The sequence below is a fragment of the Hyaena hyaena genome, unplaced genomic scaffold (genome assembly GCF_003009895.1).
Source record: "Hyaena hyaena isolate Hyena2069 unplaced genomic scaffold, ASM300989v1 scaffold_574, whole genome shotgun sequence".
Taxonomy (NCBI): Eukaryota; Metazoa; Chordata; class Mammalia; order Carnivora; family Hyaenidae; genus Hyaena; species Hyaena hyaena.
The window spans coordinates 245,551-269,240 of record NW_024081209.1 but is presented as its reverse complement, the minus strand read 5'-3'; the positions used below and the strand labels follow the sequence as shown (position 1 = coordinate 269,240).

The 23,690-nt window shown below is 34.6% G+C and overlaps 1 long non-coding RNA gene across 2 annotated transcripts in view; it reads right to left on the bottom strand.

Annotated features, from left to right (window-relative positions):
• Positions 1 to 4,064: 4,064 nt before the first annotated feature.
• LOC120248267 overlaps positions 4,065 to 23,690 on the bottom strand; it is a 31,016-nt gene continuing 11,390 nt past the window's right edge. The window contains exons 4-7 of one of the 2 annotated variants that reach the window (XR_005532539.1): positions 20,835 to 21,011; positions 9,504 to 9,566; positions 6,044 to 6,093; positions 4,065 to 4,248 (exon numbers count right to left, since the gene is read on the bottom strand). This is a non-coding gene — a long non-coding RNA (uncharacterized LOC120248267). The remainder of the gene's footprint in view (positions 4,249 to 6,043; positions 6,094 to 9,503; positions 9,567 to 20,834; positions 21,012 to 23,690) is intronic. The other variant, XR_005532540.1, reaches the window with a different exon arrangement.

Here is a 23,690-nt window from a genome sequence, read left to right as displayed (position 1 = left end):
GCTTGATTTAATGCCCTGCCTTCTCCATCTTGAAGTTATTGTATTTTGAACAAAGGTCCCTACATTTTCCTTTTACACACTGAACCTCACAAATTATATATCCAGTCTTAACTGTATTTTTCTCCAAGTAATTACTTAATAAAAATCTGTTAAATGGAATGTTTGCCAATTTCCAAATTCACTTTTCTCCTCCATTGAAACAAAATGGCAATGAAAACCTCCAGGAGAAAACCATAACTCAATTGATGCCTTTACTTTTGTAAAGAAAGTTTTAGAAGAGTATTTCAATAAAATATTTGGGACAGGTTTTTTACTTTTATCTCACTGTGTTGCCATAGATGAAAAGATTTGGCAACATTTTATACAGGTTGGAATAGACTTTTTTATGCTAACGTAGAAAATTATTTGTTTAATAACCTAACATACAGAAAAAAATGGCTTGGGATTTTCATAGTTGACCCTGAAATTGATAGATATAGTTGGTATGCTTGTGGAATTACTTGGAAAAAACAGCAACAATATATTCAGCAGATAGTAGTGATTCACTATTTAATCAACTCTGTTACATTAGCTAATTTATAAGACTTTTCTTGAGGCCGATACAGTGCTTGGAAGCACAAATTTATAATTAATATTTGGAAAACAGTGGTAAAACAAGAGTGTGTAGGATTTTATAATTAGAGAGAAAGCTTACAATCCTTAGCCCCTGTCCTGAGTGGCTCATCATGTGCAGTATTAAATCTCTCTGGCAAGAATTTTTCTCTGTGAGTTATTTTGAAGGATGTTGATCTAGAAATATTTCCAGACTATTCAGTCTTTTTTATTCTCTATAGATTTTGTCTTGAGTACATACTCAAGGCTAAATTCTCCCTGCCCAACATTCACAATAGAAAAGATCATTCAAGGACATTGCATGTTTCCTCTGTGTACTGACTTCCCCGACTCTGCAATACTGTGCAGGGACCATGAACAGAAGAAGAATTTAAGCACCACTGCACATGCAGCAACATCTTTGTCTTTCTGTGCTAGGAGTTATATATTTATATTTTAGAATCCAATTTTCTTTAATCTATGTACTATCTCCAAGTGGCCATAATAATATAATAAGTAAAGGTGACTTTCATTTCATTCTTGTGATAGTTAATTTCCAAGGTTTAGAATGTATAATTTAGAGAAATGTTGCATGCTTTAAGCCAGGGATAATTTTTGATTACCAAATGTCAGATATGTACTGACCCCCAAATTATCGTAGGTAGGGGGTGACACAATAAATCCTTTAAAAACCAGAACTTCTCTATGTCAAATAACTTATATTTACCTTTTATTTAAATTTCCTTCTACACATAATACTTAGATTTCTATGTAGGTGATAAAACAATGAATTGACTTAAATGGTAATATTACTAATCAATTTCAATATAAAATTTTTTTTATATTTAAAAATATATTTATAAAAATAAGTCTGATATTTATAAAATGATTAACCAGTTATTTTAGCTATGTCCCCCTAACAGAGCATGAGAACTTATTTGGTAAAGAGCCATGCTTTTTAAATGAATGATAACTAAAAATGTTTTCAGATTCTTAAGACACATATCAATAAGAACGTGGTTCAGGGCTTCCGTATTTCAGTGTTTCCGTATTACCAAGTTTGTTCTATTTGGCCTGAAAACGTGTTGTGAACAATTATGAGAGAGAAACCCATATAGAGGCAAGTGTCATACGGTGTGGCAAGCTCTAAACAAAATATGAACCCTATGGGAGTTAGCCCAGAGGACAGACTCTCTGATAATTTTCAACACTTTGAATAGATGAGACACTCATAAATATTTTCTGCAAGTCTGGTGAATGCGGCCGATTACGCTTTAATAATTTCACTGGAAAAGCTGATGAATCAAAACTTAATAGCTTTTTAAATAGAACATATATTTGAAAAGAACCAAATTGAAAATAGATTATATTTTAAGACATGAATATTCAAGATCTTTGGGTGGAGGAAGAGAGATAGAGAAAGAAAGAAAGAAAGAAAGAAAGAAAGAAAGAAAGAAAGAAAGAAAGAAAGAAAGAAAGAGAAAGAAAGAAAGAAGGAAGGAAGGAAAGAAAGAGGGAGGGAGAGAAGGGGGGGAGAGAATATATTTAGAGGGAAATGACGTAAAATAACATAAGCTTGTTTTCATTTTGGCTATATACCCTAAGCCTAGGATGTGACAGGACATATGTGGCTTTATATGTAAGATTCCTGAAATGAGTTTCTCTTCACATATGTAATATTTTTCAAACATAAGAAACCTTTGAATTTTCAAGCTGAGCAGGCAGGGTATTCGGGGAAGGGTAGGGAGAGGAGATGAGTTCTAACAAAACTGTCATGATCATGATCAGTAGCCAAAAATATTTACTAATTGATAAAGAAATAACTTCATCTCTAAGGGTTAATCGGTTTTAAATGTTGCATTCTCAGCCAGCATTTAAAAATAAATATCCCACTGGAAACAAAATGATCCAACTCCACCTGTATGCTAATAATGTTTGCTAATATCTCTTTTCTTGATGGCACATGACTGGAGTAATTCTCTGAGCCTGTCTCATCTATTTATTGCTACGCAACATATAATAGCATGTAGATATAAATACTAATGGAGAAAGTGCACTGCCTTAGGGAACACCCATCATGACAAGTAACTAATTGCTTTATGTACATTAGTACCAAGTGAAGCGTTTTACATCTTATGAAAGGCACCAGCACCCTCTACTTTCTAATTTACCTAAATGTCACATCCCCTCTCAAAAGAAAGGATTAAAAGACTTTTTCAAGGTATCATATTAATTCTCCTCAATTCACTGTGCCCTGCAAGCTGGATTGAAATCAATTCTAAGTTACAAAATATCTAATATTATACATCAAATCACTCATGTTGAGTGATTATATTTCACTTAATGTGTAACCATATACATACTGTATATAGCCGTGTATGTATACTGTATCTATACTATGTACATATGTTTTCGTACTATACATATACACCTATGTGTTGCTGTACACAACTATATATACTATATATATCATATGTATATAATATATATATATGTACTACTTGGATTCCGTTCATATAGAACGAACAAAACTGTTGAAATATTACTCTTACTCTGCTAGGAATTGCTATTCATGCAAGAGAAAATGAAGAAAACACACACATATACACATCTTCTTTATTTTATTTTTATTTTTTTGAGAGAGAGTGTGAGTGCACATGGAAGAGGGGCAGAGAGAGAGAGAGGGATAAAGAGAATCCCAAGCAGGCTCCTTGCTCTCAGTGTGGAGCCCTATGTGGGGTTTGATCACATGAACCGTGAGATCATGACCTGAGCCAAAATAAAGAGTTGGAAGCTTAATTGACTGATCCACTCAGGCACCCCATACACATTTTCTTTTGAAAACAAAACTGAAAAATGTAATTTGGAAAAAATATCAGTCTCAAGCATTAATGATATTTCCTATGTGGTGTGGAAAAGGAACTTTGAAATATGTGTCTTCAAGGAGCATAACTGGTGATGATATACCAATTATTAGAGAGTTAACCTGCATTATGGGAAATGCAGAATTGCTTAGTTTGGCAAAGCAACCTTTTCTGTCCTAAAGATTTCAGTGAGACAAGTTATTACTGTTGTCACCAGAGCAGTTATAATGGTAACTATTGAAAATTAATAAATGCAGCTGCAAACAGGGGGAAGCAAGTTAGACCAAATCTTTTTCAATTTTTCTTTCTCTTGTTACCACCACACTCTCATCACATATTTTTACCTCTCTCAAATCTGAAGGTAGTCTTGCCTGTAAAAAATAAGCTGTATTTCAGTTCTGGAATAGGTTATCTATTCAGACCTATTGATGCGATATATCTTGTGGTAGTCCTTCCTAAGGAGGAAGAAAATTGGTGTTTTCCTCACACATGGCATCGGTGCTATCTCCCCATCCAAAGGAGAGTGTTATGCTGTTCATTGGAAAAGAAAAAACAGAGATGTAAGGAGGAATGATATGGAGGAGATATTGGCCACATTGTTGTAGAAACTTTATTTTATATTGTAAGATGATGCCATTAGGCTAGATGGTATGCACTGCTCATCCAGATCTGGCGTCTCTGGAAATATGGCCGGAGAGTCGTAAAAACCTCACGGGTGAGATTTAGGATGCAGTCTTCTGGCAGGAAGGTGGGATTGCATGGACAGCCAATAGGCAGAAGTTGGACACACTGACTGTGGAATTATGTACACGTAGGTTTGAATCCTCAGGACTCCAGGACTATGGGCAAGTTTCATCTTGCCCCCACTCATTTATTTTCTTTGTAACACTGACCATTAATGTGTGTTTTCCTATAAAGATGTTGTGAGAATTATATGAAATAAGGTATATAAGATGCTGGATGAATGCAGGTAAAGGCTTGAAATTAAATTTCTTCTTGTTATTGATTACAGTAAAAATAAACTTTCTTTGCACATTTTGAGTTGCTTATTTGATTTTTTTAACTGACTGGCTGATAAATACAAAAGCTACCTTTATCTATGTCAGGAATGAGCCCTTGCTTATAATGGAAGGGATTTTTTTAATGCAAGATATTTTAAGGCAGACTATAGGTGTTTTGAGATAAATTAAGTCCTCAATATAAAAATAAATATATCATTAATAGAGTTAACATAGAAACTGATATATGAAGTAAATTAAAAGCTATTTACAAATATTACAGTATGGGTTTTGTTCATTCTTCTGTATTACTCATTAATGACTATTTTCCATCTTGTAATAACTGGACACTGGAGTTTTCCTGTTTATTCTACGCAACTTGCAGTTGTGTTACATTTACTCATATGTGCATTATCAAAAATTATTCGAAAATATAAATTAAAAAACACTTCTTTTATTGTACTTTGATAATTTTCAAAGAAAGATGCTACATATGATAATAATTCTCTGATTTTTGAATAATAGAAAAAAGAAATGAAACATTATTAATATTATTTTACATCATCATATCTTTTTAAATCATTACTGTTAACCATCCAGTCATTATCAGAGTTAAGTCATCAGCTGTTTATTAGATAACCCATCGTATACAAAGTAACATTTGAAATCTTTAATTTATTATTGCTTGTCAGAATAGAAATGTCTTTTGAAATTATGAATTCATTGAATATTTCTACGTGCAATCATTTTGAAATAAAGTAGCAAAACCTGTTATTTAAAATTACCCTGTGGTTTAGTTTTATTTAAATAAAAAGTGTATTCTTCATCAAGTTTGAGTTGCTTTAATTTTGAAAGTACAGATGTTAATTTTTAAATTTTATTTAGATCCTTTGACAAGCAGGTTAGGAATTTGTTTAGTACTTTCTTTTTTCCCCACATATTATAATTATCTACTTTCATTTTCAGTCTTCTAGAACAGTGAACTCCTTACTTGTAAAGCATATCTTTTTTTGTTCCCTACAGATTCATTTCCTAAAGAAGCAGCAAGTCTTCTGTCCTGAAGTTTCCAATCAGGGGTAGAGGGTCACTTACCAGCAGTGTTTCTCAAAACCCTCCTGCATCACATGAAGATGAGTTTGTGTGTCAACTATACTTCAAGTAAAAAATAAAAAGTAACAGCTATTGGTGTCCACAAGTGTAATAACACAGCAGCTATAAAAGAGTAAAAATAGCTGTATTAAAAAACTATTTTAGGCATGCAACTTTGAGTGATAATTCTAAATATTTCGAAAGGAAGTTCCAGTTCAGTCACACAATATTCTCTGAGAGGACTCAGAGATCATTCATTCTACATTAAAATAAAAAAATATGGCAAAGTCAGGATGTCTTTGTATTTTCAAACAGTAGCACCAAAGAAACCCGAATACAAACGTCTCGACATCCAGTCCAACACTCCACGTCTTTAAAGAGCATCTTTCAGCCAAGATTCCTTGATAACATGATGAACAGGTAAAACCAGCTTCATAGTCCAAATTATGACCTCAGGGAGGAAAAAAAAAAAGAAACAAAAAAGAAAAAAAGACAACTCACTTTGTATCTTGTCCTTCGTTCCTTTGTATCTTGTCCTTGTGATTTCCTTCCTGAAATTATAGTTTTCCTGATTACTTCCCCAAGAGGGAACTTTGGGGAAGCAACATATTCACAAGTACTAGCAGAAATGTATAACAGGGAATGAGGAGAAAGGGCAACTTGTCTCAAAGGTGTCCGAAGATTAGTTTCAAAGGCCAACCTGGTTCTAAACAGCTTAAAGGCTGTCACAGGTTAAGACACTCAGGTGGCATGAAGAAAAGGGTTCTTCTTTCTCTTACTTTTGGTGTGTCCTGGACCATCTAGGCTTTCTGTTCATAACAAATAATTGATACATGGGTATGTATGATTACTCCGAGGATTAGCTCTATGTGTATGCAGACTGAGAAGAATTGTCATAAATATCACATCCAAGGAAACTTGCTGCAGCCAGTTCATGGGCCCCTGAATTTCCTGGACATCATGTAATCCTTTTGCAAACTTCTATTACATGTAAGAATAAAGTGGCTAGATATAGAATAATGAAGGGTAAGCAAATTACTTGATGGGGAAAAAACAAAAGCTCCCACAAAGACACTTTGTCCATGAATGGATGCCAAATTGTTGCTGAGTGGGGATACAAAGAAGGGGATACATGTCTTCTTCAACCATGTTGCTGGTGTCACCCCTCTGAATCCTTTGTATTAAGGATATTGGGGAGGAAAGAGCTAAGAGGTACATGCAACAGAGAGGAAATCATGGGCTGGATACCACAGTAATTGTTTTAGATATTATGAACTTGCATCAGGGCCTTATGGGAAAAAAAAAAAAAGGAAGCTTTTTTATAGGTATTACTTTGTGAGGGTAAAGAGAGGCTTTAAGAAGCAAGATTGCAAAATGTAAGGCAGCCTGTGAAAGGTTTTTTTCTATTTCTTTGTACAGTGTAAGATCCCTTAGAGTCACTAAGGCTGCAGGGAAACTGGTATAACTTTGGCATCATACCTGTGGCTTTGAGCCATTGAAAGATTGTGCTCCTGGCCCCTAAATGTTACCCTCATTTCAATGGGGTTTTGAAGCAAGGGAAGAAACAAAGGGCTCTCAAATAGCTTCTTAGGCAACCAACATCAGCCTGGAAGGCCAGAACTGCATGTATTATACAAGAACACTATGGAGGTAAAGAATGAATAGACTGTAGGCAAATTGGGATGAGGATCAGAGATAAGTGGATTGTATTAATAAATTACCAATTAGCACTTATGCTCTATTGTCAAAATAGTTTAAAAATGAGAAATGTATCAAGAATTTAACATTCTAAGCTATTTCTTCAAAACAACTTTAATTATCTTTTTCATTCATCTAATAATCCTTAGCTTCTTATATTTAATATCAATATGTTATGAATTACATCCAAATGTGGCAAAACTGGTCCAGTTATAAAATTTGTCTAAGCTTTTATTATTGTGAGAAAATTTAGTATTGATTAAGTAATATACTTATTTCTCTATAAATAGGAGATCTGCTTATTGTCCCAAGAAATGTAATATTCTATACTTAGTTTTCAAGGTTGTAAAAGAAAGTATAATTATATTATTAGAGGATATATGTACACACACACACACACACACACACACACACAATTTGTTTAAATAGGTATGACTTCTTGCTGTTAATATGCTGATTGCTTTTTTGAGCAAACTCCAGTCTTGTGCATACCTATATGTACCAGTTGCTATGACATGACTTTGTTTTCCACTTTGCTACAATTAAATATTTTTTGAGTTTTTTGCACATCTTACACAGATAAGAAAACATATATTTGTCCTCCCCCCCCCCCCCATTATCTTCCCTTGCAAATCCTTACACCAAGAATTTAACCTATCGGATTGTAAGTTAATCAGCTTCTGCTACCCACAGTCACCCTTTCTGAATTTCACTACCAACCATTAAAAGCTTCATCTTCCTCTCGTCCCCCAGGCTAAATATTTTATCATCATTTTCCCTTTCCCTTTCTATTTTTCTCACTAGATCCAATCCATCACTAAGCCTTGACATTTTGGTGGGGGGGGGGAGGTGTCTATTATGTTTCTTCGGCCTCCCTTTCCAACTTAATAGCCAACATTTTATCCCGGGCATCTGGTCTCTCTTCCACCTGAGGAAGAGAGCTAGAGACCTAGTCACTTCCTTGCCTCCAGGTTTTCTCCACTGTACTTAATTCCCATGGACCTTCTAGAATAACTTTCCCCCAATGCTTTTTTTTTTTTAATCAAATAATCTTCTTACCCTTCATGATTCTAACTCTAACTTTTTACCGTGGCTTTCAGGACTCCATTGTCAATTGCATTTCTTACCTTACCATTCTTGCTCTTTAGACTCTCTTCTCTTGTCAAGGTAAATGTGCATTTCTATCCTACACTTGGCCAATTAACCTGCCAGACTTCATGTCTGATGCTTCCCTTCCTGCAACTCTCTTGTATCTTCTGAATTCTTTTTCTTAATTGTTAAGTAATAGGGAATGTTAAGTAAATATGTTCATAGGATGAAAGAGCATGAAGTCCCTGAAAATATTTTATACATCAGTTTCAATTAGTAATGCTGAGTTGGTAATGCATATTTTCACGTGAGGGGAAACTGATTAAAAAATCATTTGAATAGGGTTTTCAATGGGGATTCCTGGAAAACAAGATTCTGAGATAGATATTTGCTTGCAGGAAGCTTTGTAAGGAGTGCCCTTGGGATCAATACCTTTAAGGAAATGAAGCAGAACTGAGCTGAGGAAAGAGTTCAACTACAAGGCATTTGGAAAAGGGGATTCATTCTTACAGGCATATTTTCAGCTGAGGGTGACTCTGAAAGAGCCACTCAGCTATGGGCCTGTGGTTCCAACCCTCCCAACAGTAGAAGCAAGAATGCCTCAGGGCTTAAGGGCATCTGGATGGCATACCACAGTATCCTGTCAGAGATGAAGACAGTAAATTTGTAGAATTAGATAATTGTAGGAGCAAGAGCTGAAAAGAAACACAAGGATGTGTGCTTATTATCTTTAGTTAGTAGTATTATAAATGACTTTTGATTATATTTCTGTTTTCTAATATTTTCTCCATTGTCTGCAAAAAAAGAATGAATAAAATTTTAGCCAGGTAAGAGTAATGCATGTTACTTTAAAAAATATCACCTTTGACTTTTTTCTTAATTTTTAAAATGTTTCTTAATTAAGCAAACTGATTACTCTGTCCTTCCTAAGGACTTTTTGTGGGGGAGGGAGTGGTGTCAAATTTGATCACTTTTTCATTTCTTTCCACCACTTCTAAGCTATTCAATGTTGGTGTTTTTTAACCCTCTGTCTACTACTAGATAATAAACTTCTCAGGAATAGCTGTTATGTCTCTCTGTTCTATATGGGAGTCTCTTTTTTTACCGTGATTTTAAAATGTATATATGATTTAATAAATGAATAAATTATATATATATATGTAAATATACATACACATATACTTAAAGTTGTTAACATGGAGTTCTGTGCAAAGTAGATAATTATGCTGTTGAACACCTGGAAGAAAGGAAATTCAGAGCTAGATTAGAGCTAATTTTAACAAACAGCCAGAATTTATCTGCAAGTCCTGGCTCACAAGCAACATTGTACTTGGAGTTGAGATTTTCAGGCATTTGGTATGTAACCCCTTCATTCCGTGGTGCAAAATAATAGCTAAAAGAAATTCACGAGTGCCTACATCTAAGAATAATTTTGGTGATTGTTAGGAATGGCCTGTTAATGTTACTACAAATGATTTATTTCTTCAGCTTGTCCCACTGTATATTTTCCCCAAAGATAGAATGATGAACTTCATAAAGTTGTACAGACAGCTTTGGAAAAGGTGAAATTACCTTGATGTTTTGTAAGTTCCATAGGCATGGACTTTTCAGTCATTTTTAGAGTAGTAGATGATCATCAAATAACAGTTTGATGTAAGGGATTATTCTGAGAATGCTTCTAAAATAAGCTAGATACCTAGACTTCTAACAGGTTTTCTTCTAATTTGACATTGGAAGAAAAAAAAAAGACAGAAATGTCTATTTTTGCTGTATTTCAACCTCAAGCAAACTTGAATCAGAACAAACTAAACATAGTTTAAGGGTCACTTAAGATATTACTTAGAAATAGCTTCAAGCCCCAAGGTCATTTTGAGCTTGAAGTTATTTAGTCCAAATAACTGAAATTTACTCTCTTAACAGAGAACAGTTACAAACTCATACTGATCAGTGAAGATTCACTAATGAATCTTCGTAGTTACTTGATGTGCATATTCCAGAAGAAACATGAATTCAGAATACAAGTAGGACTCCTAAGAATGAATTCACAAAATTAATAAACCAGTGATATAATTTTCAAGAAGTTTAGAACAATAATAAAGCTAATTTGATTGATAATTTTATTTAAATTTGGCTGAAACTTAGAATTTCATGTTTAGTAATGTCCAAAATATTGCATGCATTATTAATAGTTCTAATAATGTTTAAAGATTTATTTTTAACAAAAAAATACATTTCCTGGTGGGGTGTTTTTAAATCTTGCCTAATAAAAAACATCTAGTTTATACTTGACTAAAACTGTATCTGTTCTCCACCTCCTTCCCCCAGTCTTCAAGTAAATCACTTTCTTTCACTTCTTGTGTTACTATTTTCTAAATATGTTCTTCTTATTAACCCAAGGGCTTATCATCTATAAAACTTGTTTTGATCTTAGATTCAGCTTCCTCATTCAGTTGACAAGGTCTGTAGATTTTACATCTTCTCTGGCCTCAGAAATCACTCTTGAATTTTGCTTCTTTTAATCTTTCCTTTTTCATTGCCTTAATTTAGACCTTCGCAAAACCATGAGCTCCCAAAATTTCTCACTGTCAGTCTCCATCAGTTAACCTTAGCTTTTCCACTAAGTTGACCTTCTCATCCTTCATAAAGTTGGCTATTTGAAACTCTTGTTTAAAGAATGAAACCTATATTATCTCAGAAAAAGAAATATAAGCCTCCATAATCTGTTGTTCCCTCTTTTCCAGACTTTCCTCCGATACTTTTCATCAGGCATTCTTCAATCTTTTTTGACCAAAAAGATAGATTTTGGATGGATGCAAATGGAGATTATATAGAAAGATAAAGGCATCTCTTAAGTCAGCCAGAAAATAAAAAGCCTTCTGGCTATGTATGCCATGTTAGGTTTTAGAGTCACATCACTTTACTTTCCGCAATTAACCTGCATTCCCAGTATCCTAACCTCACAACTTTTCAGACTGCTAACAAGTTTTGAATGACTCATCTTGAAACTTTCAGTTCAGGAGAAGCTTTCAAACATTAAATCTGGTGTGTCTCCTGCGTCTTTGAGATCCACCTAAAATGTCACCTTCTCAGTGAAATTTCTTCAATACTTTTGGAAGAATTTGTTTTTATTCTGGTTCTTAGAGCAATGAAGCCATATTTCTATGAGTTACATTTCTAGCAGCTCCTAAGCTATATTAATATCTGTCACTTGGCTGGATAGTGAGTTGACCTCCATGTGTATAGTGCCCATCTCAGGGATAGAGCTCACTAGGATGTGCTAATTAACTGAACAAATTAATGCACCAATTTTCTAGAACTCCAAGGAGGCTATAGTAGATGTGCATGGCAGAGTCAATCTTAAACAATGAAGAAACATCACCTCCTATGTTACGTTAATCTTAGGACATTACAGAAATAGCTCAAGCAAAAAATAATGAGAGTTTTAATTAGAATTGTAACTATGGAAATGGAAATATAAAGATAAAAGTAATGATATTTTCCAGGTAGTATCAAAATATCCATGAGACATTGGTAAGAGGGATAAAAGGAGAGAAAAAAAGGGAAAGATAGCTTTAAACCTGACTGAGATAATTTTTAAGTATATAAATATTTTTTATTTTGTATTTATTATTTGCATCTATGTATTCTTTCATACCTAATTACCAAAGCATTGAAGTTTATTCCAATAATTCATAATTTAACTTTTGGATCAGTTTTCAGAGTACCAATAGAGGATTCTTTCAGTGTAATCAAACAAATCTAGAAGAAAAAGCCTAAAGTAGTCACTTTATAAAAACAAAACCAAACAAACACACACAAAAAACAAACGAACAAAAAACCCCCTGAACTTTCAAAATCAAGTGTCAGAAAATGAACTAGTGACTGAGAAATAAGGGATCAGGGTCTTAGTTTCAGTTTAAACTTCTATCACGATAACTTTGGGATACTATCCAGTTATAGTTACATATAACTTATTATCCAGTTATAGTTACCAACTTAGTAAAACATTGGCTTCTGTGATTTTCTATAGCTCTTAAAAGACTGTATCCTAAGCTTGACTTTTTAACTACCAAATTTCAAATAAAAAAACATTGATTTTCACCTGGATCAATATTTAAAGAAAGATGAAGTCTATCAGTGGAATATTTTCTACAATCTAACAATTCTTGTAGTTTGTTATTTAAGGAAATATGTTTTTCTTGGTTACAAAAAGGAGAATTAAGTATCTCCCCATTAGTTTCTCTTAAAGACATTCCCTACAGTGTTTCTGAGTCAAAGTTAGGGTTGAGTTTTGAATCAATAAGTCTATCCAAATCTTACCTTTATCTAAGCCTTTCTAACTAGTCTTAACCTGCTACTAGAAAAATATTCCAATCATTAAGAGAGAGAGAGACCAAAGGAGACTGCTATGAATACACATGGTCTCCTCTGCAAGGAGAGGCTGGCAAGTACTATGGCTCCAAGTTAAAACTCCCTTATTTTCAAACAACAGAGAGAAGACGTGTGAGACTGTCTCACGGAAGGTCTTTTGGGGATGGTGAGGAGTTTCCATTTTGTTCAGAATGTAACAGGCAACCATTGAAGTTTATGAGAGGGGAGTGGCAATTAGATTCACACTGAAGATATTACTCTCCCTAGAATGCAGTAAATGGATTCCAGGAACAAGAATGGAAGTGAGAGACCAGTTAGTGGGCTATTGCAACAGTCGCATAAAAAATGGGGCTGTGGACTCTGGTAACCCTGGAGATCGAAACAACATACATGAGTTTGAGATACATAATTAAAAATGAAGATGACAGACTTGTTGTTGGATTGGAGGAACAGTGGGTGAAAGGTAATGAAGAATCAAAGATAACTCTTATGTTTTCGTCATAACCAATTTCATAAATAATAGTGACATGTAATGAGATATAAAAGACTGACAGAGAAACAAGTTTGTGAGAGGGACTGGGAAATTAAGAGTTCTATTTTGACCCCCATTATAAAGCCAAGAGGAAATGTCAGGAAGGCCATTGGATATAAGTGTGTAGCAAGATGCCCCATGCTTTCCTATCCTGCTGTCCAGATAAATGACCAAAGTTCCAAAGTTGAAATAATAGGTGCTAGGCATATTCCATGTTTCCTAAGAGCCACTAAAGTGCTACTAGATATATCCTTCACCCCAGAAGTTTTAAGACAGGTAGAAAACAATTATAAAATTGGATTTGAGATCCAATTTTAAAGTTAATTTGGATGAATAGTAAAATAGCTGAAAGTGACTGGAAAGGTGTGTTCACTGCTCTCTAGACACTACTATAGTATATTCAATAGTTGATATTTGAAGGCAGTAATTGGAGAAATATCTACTTTATTTATTTATTTATTTATTTATTTATTTATTTATTTATTTTTTAATGTTTATTTATTTTTGAGACAGAAGAGAGACAAAACTTGAGTTGGGGAGAGGCAGAGATAGAGGGAGACACAGAATCTGAAGCAGGCTCCAAGCTCTGAGCTGTTAGCACAGAGCCCAGCCGGGGCTCACACTCATGGACCTCGAGATCATGACCTGAGCTGAAGTCACTACTTAACCGGTTGAGCCACGAGAAACATCTGTCTTATGATAATATCCTTACTCTACTGTTCATACTTCTTTCAGAGTACTTATAAAATTGTCTACTATAGAATAGTTGTACTTAGGCAGAGATTCAATATAGATACAAAAAAAAAAAAAAAATTGGCCTACATGAAGCCCAGGAGCCAAAAAGACATATAGCTTGAGCAAGGGAGGATGGTCAACAGAGGAGATAGAAAAAGATGGTATCAGTATGGACAAGTAGGAAGAGCTGATTGTCTTAAAATTCAAGAGAATATTTCAAGAAAGACTGATCAATTATGTTGGAAGTTATTAAGAATGGGGGGAAGCCAAGAACAAAAAAGTATCTATTATATTTTGTGGCACACAAGTTCATTGTATGACTTTGATGAGACCTATTTCACCAGAAGAGTGGGCACTAATATACCACTGGACACGTTGAAAAAAGAAAATGTTATACAATTTGAAGAGAGTGAATACAAACAACTCTTTGGAAATAATTTCTATAAGTGAGAGTCAACATATAAGATATGAGATTAAGTGTGGAATCTTTAGGATGGAATATACTAGAGTATGTCTGCATGCTAAGGACAAAATGTAATAAAAAAGAAAACTAATAATTCAAGAGATAAATTATGATTGCAAGAGCAAAGTCCTTAAGGATGTGAGAGGGAATTGAGATCCAGACCCACAGGAAAGGATTTGACTTTGGTTATGAGTAGGCACATTTTACCCTTTGTAACTGGAGAGAAGGTGTTAGAAAGTAGATTTGGTGGGAAGAAGATGAAGATGTTCTCAGAGTTTGTGTGCTACTCTGTCTCTGGGTTATATGCTCATGTGTATGTAGTGATGGTAGTTAGGGATGATGGGGTGAGCCACTGGGCTGGGGGAGTATTTTGAAGGTTTGAATAAAAACATTTATATGAAATAGTTATCTTTATGTAAGGGAATACTAATATGTTAAATAAAGGCTATAAGGTGGTCAGTTTCCATCATATATTCACTTGATATTTATGATCATGAAGTAAGGTTACTTACCATTTGAAGTCTTTTCTCCCTGTCAGCAGCCCTATGTTAGGTGTAAAGTAGGTGAATATTTGGGCTTAAGTTTTAACTAGTATTGTGGCCTTGTCAGGAAATGACAGAAAGGGAGAGAAATGCAAGCAATTTAAAGCCATTTGCCAGGGAGTGATTACAAAGATGACGGAAAAAATGATTTATTTTGAATCAATTATTTAGGTTATTTCTTAAATCTCCATTTCAAAACACTAATATAAATTTATGCAGAAACCACTTGACTTGAAGTTGTTGTCTTAGTATTGTTCAACCTAATGGTTTAAAAAATTTTTTTTTAATGTTTTTATTTATTTCTGAGAGAGACAAAGAGTGTGTGTGAGCAAGGGAGGGTTAGGGAGAGAGGGAGACACAGAATCTGAAGAAGGTTCCAGGCTCTGAGCTGTCAGCACAGAGCCCGACACGGGGCTCGAACCATGAACCGTGAGATCATGACCTGAGCCAAAGTTGGACGCTTAACCGACTGAGCCACCCAGGTGCCCCTAACCTAATGTTTTTAAGTGTCTTTTAACTTATGTTGTTCAGTAAGTCTCCAAATCATTTTGAGAGACAATTTAAAAACAAGAAAATAAAAAAGAACACTCAACATTCATATACTTGGGACGTAGGAAAACTTAATAGCAAGGAGGAAAATCTAAGTAACTTCTTACATCCTTTTGGCAAATTGGCTTCTATTGTTCCTGACATTTTAACATAGTCCTGGTCAAAGCTTGCCACAATGGAACAGTCAATGAAAATTAGTTGGACATCAGACATTATTTTTAACTTGGATAATTTTGTAGTATTTTCTAATTAGTAAATTTCTATTTTTTTATTGTAACCATTTATACCGACTGCTTTAAAATAGTATGGGCAAGGGACTGGTGATTTCTGTGTAGAAGGTACTATATAAACTTATTTAATCACCAAATAATTCTGAGGCAAATATTACCCCATTTTAGACAATGAGAAACTGAGATTCAGAAAATTATATAATTTGCTCAAAGGCACAAATTTAGCAAGTGAATGAATCTGGATTTGAGCCCAGATCTGTCAGTCTACCAAATCTGTGTGCTTTTTAGGTCAGAAACTTGCCTCCAGGTTTCTAACTGAATGCCTGTATCAGTTTAATTTGTGCAACCATGTAATATTTAAACTAATGGATGTGATGAAAAAAGGCACATAAACAAATAAGCTAGCTGTTAGACAATATTTAAAGCACACACAAAGCAATTTGAATTTCTTCTTCCACAATATAAGCTTTCAAGGCCAGTGGTATGTGGGTTTAGTATTTACTAGTATTTGAAATGACTTTTGATAATATAAATTGGTCTTGATTATCTATATTTGGTCCAATATTAAATGAAAGGTTATATGCTGCTGACTATGGAAACCAAAGCTGTGCTATCTCTATTTTCTCAGCTCACTCAAATGAAACCAGATAATTCCATCTGTTTAATTCCCTTTGACCCAATTCACAGTCACCCCTAAATGGATTCCAGAAATACCAGTTCTGCAGCTTGCAGAGTTTTCTTAAAGCAAGTCTAATGGATCAAAGTGTGTCATTCTATCTGGCATAAATTTATTCATCATGCAATAAATTCACATTCTGTATAGGCTTAACACAGTGCTTGGAAAAGATAAAGCCAAAGGAGTCTTGACCTCAAAGACATATATATGTGCATCTAGGGGTGTGTGTGTGTGTGTGTGTGTGTGTGTGTGTGTGTGCGCGTGTGCATGTATGTGTGTGTGTGTGTGTGTGTGTGTGTATTTTAATTCTTGTAAAGCATGGCAAATTGAAGTGTGACCTGAAATTCAATGCAAGGCTCCTAATGATGTGCACCCAGTGACTTCCTCAGGGCCACCTTAGATGTCATGAAGTGCCCAGCATAGTCCCTCTCCATGAGGAACTACCATGTCGATGCCGTAAATTTCACCCCCAAGGAACTGGCCCAGGAAGTTCTCAAACACATACCAGAGTTTCAGATCATGCACAGTGTGGATTCTGTTTGATAGGCCATAGCAGATAGGTAGCTGACAAAATTTGTGACAAATGCTTGCAAGTACTAGAGTACTAGGGGTGGAAACACAATTTTTATCTTCCAGAGGTGGTTATATGTGTGTGTGTGTGTGTGTGTGTATAATTATAGTTTGTTAAATATAATTTATTTAATAGTCTACAGTGCCAAATTATAACCATAAGATTGCTAAGGATTGTAATATATTTACCCCATGAAAATTCAGAATAAAGAAGAGTGAATGTGGCCCATAGTATTAGCAATACAATTAGCAGTCAACATTTTTTTGGGTACTTGAGCTCTTTACATGAATTTTCATTACCTTATTTAATTCTTCTCTTAGTCATCTATTGCTGGATGACAAATTATGCCCAAAATTAACAGCTTCAAACTACAAACATTTATGATCTCATAAATTTTGTGGGTCAGGTGTCGAGGCATAGCTTAGCTGGGCTTCTGGATCCAGATGTTTCATAAGGTTGTAGCCATGTTGTCATTCAGTCAATGCTGCAGTAACTTCAAGGATCGATGGACTGAAGTACACACTTCCAAACTTATTTGGTTGATAGCAGGCCTCAGGAGGTCTCCTTACAAGTGCACTCAAGTGAACATTTCTATAGGGCTGCCTCATGACATAAGTAGCTAGCTTTCTCCAAGGTGAACATTCCAAAGGAGAGCAAGAGACAGTACCCAAGAAGGAAGCCACAGTCATTTTAACTTAATTTCAGAAGCAACATCCATCACTACTGCCATATTTTATACATTAGAAGCAAATTAGGAAGTTTGGCCCATAATCAAAGGTGTGGCATTACACAAGTGTGTGAAAACCAGAAAGCCAAAGATCATTGGCATCCATCTTAGAGGCTGCCTACTGCAATCCTAAAAAAATGGAATGAAAAGCTTTATGAGATAAGTGCTATTTTAAGTAGATAAAACAATCAGGGCACAGGTTGGTTAAATAGCTCCCTCAGTGCTTCATAACTAAAAAAGGGAGAAGACTAAGATTCAAACTCAGAAAGCATTATTGCACAGTGTCAAAACATTCCCTAAAGCAAAAATTCAAAGAGAAAAGTATTTCACTCTAGGAAAGAAACAGAATTCAAACACAAACAGAAATGCAAGTATAAAATTATATATAGTATTAATAATGTAGAGCAATTGATTTAGAAGTTGGTAGAAAATCTAGTTGGAAAAATTGGTTAATGTTAGTGAGCTTTTAATATATGGCTAAAAGAGTTTGGATTTATGGATAAGTCATCAATTTTTTTTAAACAAGGAAATAACACAGTTAAAATTTTGCTCTATGATTTGTCTGTAAGTTTGTAGAAAAGTCTGGAAAGGTATGACAAAAGAGATAAGGAGGCCGGGGCAGTAGGTGTCTGTGCTGCCACGAGGAACAGGCCCAAGGCAGAGTCAGTGAAGAATAGGCAATTCCTACCAGTAAGAGTCCCAACATTCACTGATGAACTGGATACGAAATTTAAAACAGTTAAGTGACAAATCACTCCCAGGTTTTAAGAGAGGAAGACTTGTAAAAGAGGAAGTTCAAGGAAAACTTCAAAAGGCAGAGTTTTTGTCTGATTTCTTCACTATTGTTCTCTGAGAATAGAATAGGTCATCATAAACCCCCTTGAATGAATAAATAACAGAAGCTGCCATTTATTGGACAAAGATTGACTAAGATTAGCTCAAACAAGCAAACAAAAGAAAACAGCAGCAAAAATGTAAGGAAGGGTTAAGATGATAAGGTTTGACACTGTTTAAGCATAGCCAGATTTTATAGTACTTGTATGTGCTTTTGCGCTAAATCAATCTCTCTCTCTCTTTCTCTCCCTGTTTCTCTCCCACCCCGCTTTATCTTTATCTCTTTATCACTTCCCACCCATGGGTATCTTAACCTGTTTTTAGAGGCACATCTGCACCATTTTCTGCTGTGTATTGGCAGGCTGTCCTAATGATTCTTTATAATTTCAACTTGCATTTCCCTTTGTTTTGCATTGATAAAAATTCAGACTTTAATTTTATAGAAATAGAATGTCACTCTCAAATGCTAGTGAACTCTTCTTGTGTTAGTAAGAATGGGAGAGATAGAGAGGGAGAGCAAGAATGAGCGAGAGGGAGAGGGAGACAGAGACAGAGACAATGACAGAGAGACAAAATTTCTCTTTGGCATAGGCTGGGGTCAAATGTCTCTCCCCTGATCTAATTAGCATCAACAGTGGTTAGGAGTGTAGGAAGTTATGAAGCCTATTTCTTTCAAAGTGCTGCTGGTAGGGACATATTCTCTGGGAAGATGGCGTAAGTGAGGTAGGCAATTTATGATCCTGTGCAGTGCAATACATTATTCTAATACATTACTTCCAATCTTTGAAAATGGCCCTCAGTGAGTTCTAAATATCAAATAAGGAAGCTGAGGCTCAGAAGGATTTAAGTAATTTTTCCAATATTACCTAACTCATAAGTGGTTTAAAACAAGGCTCCAAATATTCTATTTTCTGACCTTAAAACTACTATCTTGCTCTTTCTACTTCTCATTGCAAGATACCACCAAGAAAAATAAGGAAGCTAAAATCAGAATGGCTGTTTGTTTAACCAAGAGTCATGCAGGCCAGGCTATAATGGGCCAGGAGTTAGTAATTGTTGGAAACTAATATCCCCGACTCTTATCACAGCTCTGACCTTGTATCAACCTCACCCCACGCCTGACATATAGTGAGGCTTCAGGATGGGTGAGGTCTGTCTTAACACTTTTCTTGCTATTAAACACTCTGGAAGTTTAATGGTTTATTTTTAGCCTTTGCCAACAGGGTTGTTCTTCAAAATGCCATATGCCTTACAGTGGAGACCGTAGTCATCAAACATTAGATGCAGAATTTTGAAAGAAAAGTGAAAGAAATTGTAGAGTTACAGAACGTCAGCATCAAATATAAGTTGGGATGGCTAGTTAATTAGTTGCTTTGCTCCAGGGAGTGAATAACCTGTGTTTTTCAAAGAAAAAAGTGTCAGTGGAAAGAGAGCAAGTATAAACTGGAAACATTAAATTAATGCAATAAGGCAAATAAGAAGTAAAGAGGGTGTGGGAATAAAATCATTGCTGAAGAAATAGGTAAAGATAGCATTTCTCCCTAAGTGACAAGAGGGAAAAGATGTGGTTGGATAAGAAAAATCTCACCAGACACTACATTCTAAATAAAGAAGGAAATGCTCTCTTTTGCTAGGAATGAGGAACAAAAAAGAATTTGTGCCTAAGGAATATAGAGGTTTGGAATAAAATTTATCCATGAGATTCCCTATGATAGACATAAATAGAATTACATTGACATGGCTACTCTCGCTATATTAATTTAAACATTTACAATATTATATAAGAGCAATGTAGAAAGAAGTAATGTTAAATTATCTTTGTGTACTCATAGATTCGACTGCAGCTCTAGTTACATAGTAGATGCTTAATAAAAATTGGTTAAATAAATTTACTAGCAAAAAGAGCAAATGATACTTAGGTTCCATACCTTATTTAACAAATTCTACTGTCCTATTTGGAAAATATGAATTTCATGCACCTATTTGAGAAATTGCTTGAATTATTTTTAATCTGCTTATGCATTTTTAAGTCAGCTATCGCATAAAATGTTTATAACAGCAATTTTAAAGAATCAAAACCCTTCAAGCTTCGTTTGCAATATATATTACATGGATATAATATATTACAAGGATGATTCTGCTAGGAAATATCATTTTTGAGAAAAATTCTCGAATTCATTTTCACAAAAATGGTGAAATTATTGATAAACACATCTAAATTTGCAGATTGGTTATTTTCAGGGTTATTTGGGGTCATAATTGTAAATCTCATTACCGTGCTTGAAGGAGGTCTCTTTCATTATTATGGTGCGAGGTCCATATCCCTGAAGCTAATTGCAAGGTAGAGCTGCAGAGTTCTAATTGTTTGCCATCAAAATAGCTGTGTAAGCTTGATTAACAGTGTTCAGCAACATTCATAATAGTCCAAGCCTGGCCCTGCATAAAATAGAAACTAGGAAAAAATCAATAAGATTTAATAAGATCAGGAACAATCACTTACAATAGTACATCAATCACACAAAGTAATAGGTGCAGGATTTGATAGGGTCCTGAACTGCCTGAGAGATTCATAACCAGTACTCGTTAATGATTTGTTCATTTGCATTTTATCAATCCAGCTACAGCTGACAAGCAGAAGGAGCAGGAAAGAAATATGTTGACTTAAACTCATCAGCCTTGCAATTAAAAAAATAACATATAATAGCAAATATCTTGTCACATGGAAATCTGATGTTATTACAAAGATGTGTGCAATCCTTGGCTCTTCAGACTGGGGCTACAGTTAGACTTGCAGTAGGAGGGTTGACAGTGTCCCTGTGGTCACTAGGAAGTCTCAAAGGTCAGAAAGAATGTACATGTGAATATAAATTTCCTTTCTACCTTTCATAGACCTTGATTGCATAATAATATTTAATGCCAAATGTGCATATTTCCTTGTTTTTATCTCTTTGAAATAAATGAGGCTCCTGGCTTTGCCTTAGGCAAAACCTCTATCAAATGCTAAAATAATCATAATGAGATGGCTTTCTGGTAATTATTGCCTGTCATTATATCCTATTTCAGTTGATGTTATGACTATACAAAATAATCAGGCTGTGTTTACCATCTATATTAAAACACATTTTGGGAAGAAAAGTAAATGGATGAGATGAAATTGTGAAAACAAATTTCTGATTTTAAATAAATGATATTATTTAATGGGGGAAAATAATCCCCCTATAAACATCAGAGGCATAATGAAAAGTCTGAGCTACTTCCACGAAATTCATGTGGATTCCTGCTTAGAAAATTTCATGCAGGTTTTCTATGGGAGAGAATTATGTGAGTGGAGGGATGCAGAGCACATTGTCAGAAGTCAGCAGTGGTACCATCCAAAATGTGGATTAATTAGCCTCTGTCCAAAACTCTGGTAAATAATGTGCTCCTTCAAAGAAAAACATTATGATTCAAGTCCTTGTGGATGATGTTTAAATAGCTGATTTCCATATAGGATTCTTTAATTCAATCAAAGTACAGGTAAAATCCCATTATAATAGACTCCATGGGGCCTCTAAATTGTTTTGTTGTAGTAGAATTTGGTTAAAATGAATAAATACATTTATCACATTCCCGGTATGTAGTACATACTAGAGAGACAGAATTGAAGCACAGTCTTTCCTATTGAATTAACACATGCAAAGAAGCTCTTTGAATAAAAGTGGGGGCATGAGCAAAGTATAATGCTCACATACCTTGTAAAGTTTCCTCAAACTCCTGGTCTGAGGTTTAAAGTTAAAAAGATTTAAAGTTAAAAACTTTAAAATGGTTTTAGTATTAAGGTAAAGTTTTTTTTTCTTTCCTTTTAAAGATAGGATTAATTAGCCTGACCAGGCTTTTGAAATCTAAAACACTGAAGACAATAAAAAGTCATATTATTTGTTATCTGGAGAAAAATAACTGTAAAGAAGTCAATTTTTTGCAGATTAATTTGCTTTTCCTACAAAGCAAACCACCCTGAATCAAGGGCTTCAATTATACAGGTTGACTCTTCTAAAGCCATTAAACAAAGAGAGCATTAGGAAATTTACCAAGAATCAATTCGTAGGATGCCAATTTGCCTAAAAGCAAATTGATAAATGTCCAATTTAGCGAAAGACCAATTCACACTAAATTTTGGCATTCAATGATTTGTTTTTGGTGAATTGGTTGGACTCAAATATACACTTATCAGTTGCATGGGAATTACCGTTACCAGTTATGCTGGAATATGGAAATGGTTCTAATTATTCTCAACATCCTTAACCTTTCATTTACTGTAGAAACAGTTTTAACCCTGACATAATAACAGGCCTCTGGAGATATAATAAAGCATGTGATCCAAATGTTCACATTCTAACAGGAAAAAAACAAAACAAAACAAAAAACAACCCACACCTTATACATATTCTTTAAAATATATTATTATATATCTGTTAAGTCTATCTGGTCCAGTGTGTCATTCAAAGTCATTGTTTCCTTAAAGATTTTCTGCTTAGATGATCTGTTCATTGCTATAAGTGGGGTGTTAAAGAGCCTTAGTATTATTGTATTGTTATCAGTGAGCTTCTTTATGTTTGTTACTAATTGATTTATATTTGGGTTTCTCCAAGTTAGGGGCATAAATATTTTGTAATTGTTAGATCTTGTTATATAGCCCCTTTATTATGATGTAGTGCCCCTCTTCCTCTCTTGTTACAGTCTTTGGTTTAAAATCTAGTTTGTCTAATATAAGTATGGCTACTCTGCCTTTCTTTTGATGTCCTTTAGCATGATAGATGGTTCTCCATCCTTTAACTTTATATCTGGATGTGTCTTTGGGTCTAAAATGAGTCTCTTGTAGGCAGCATATAGATTGATCTTGTTTTTTTGCTTGTTTGTTTGTTTGGCTCTTTGTTTTATCGATTCTGATACCCTATGTCTTTTGATTGGAGCATTTAGTCCATTTGCATTCAGAGTGATTATTGATAGATATGAATTTAGTGCTATTGCATTACCTGTAAAATTGTTGTTTCTGAAGATTTTCTCTGTTCTTTTTTAGTCATTACTGCTTTTGGTTTTTCTTTCCCACTCAAGGAGTACCCTTTAATATTTTTTATAGGGCTGGTTTAGTGGT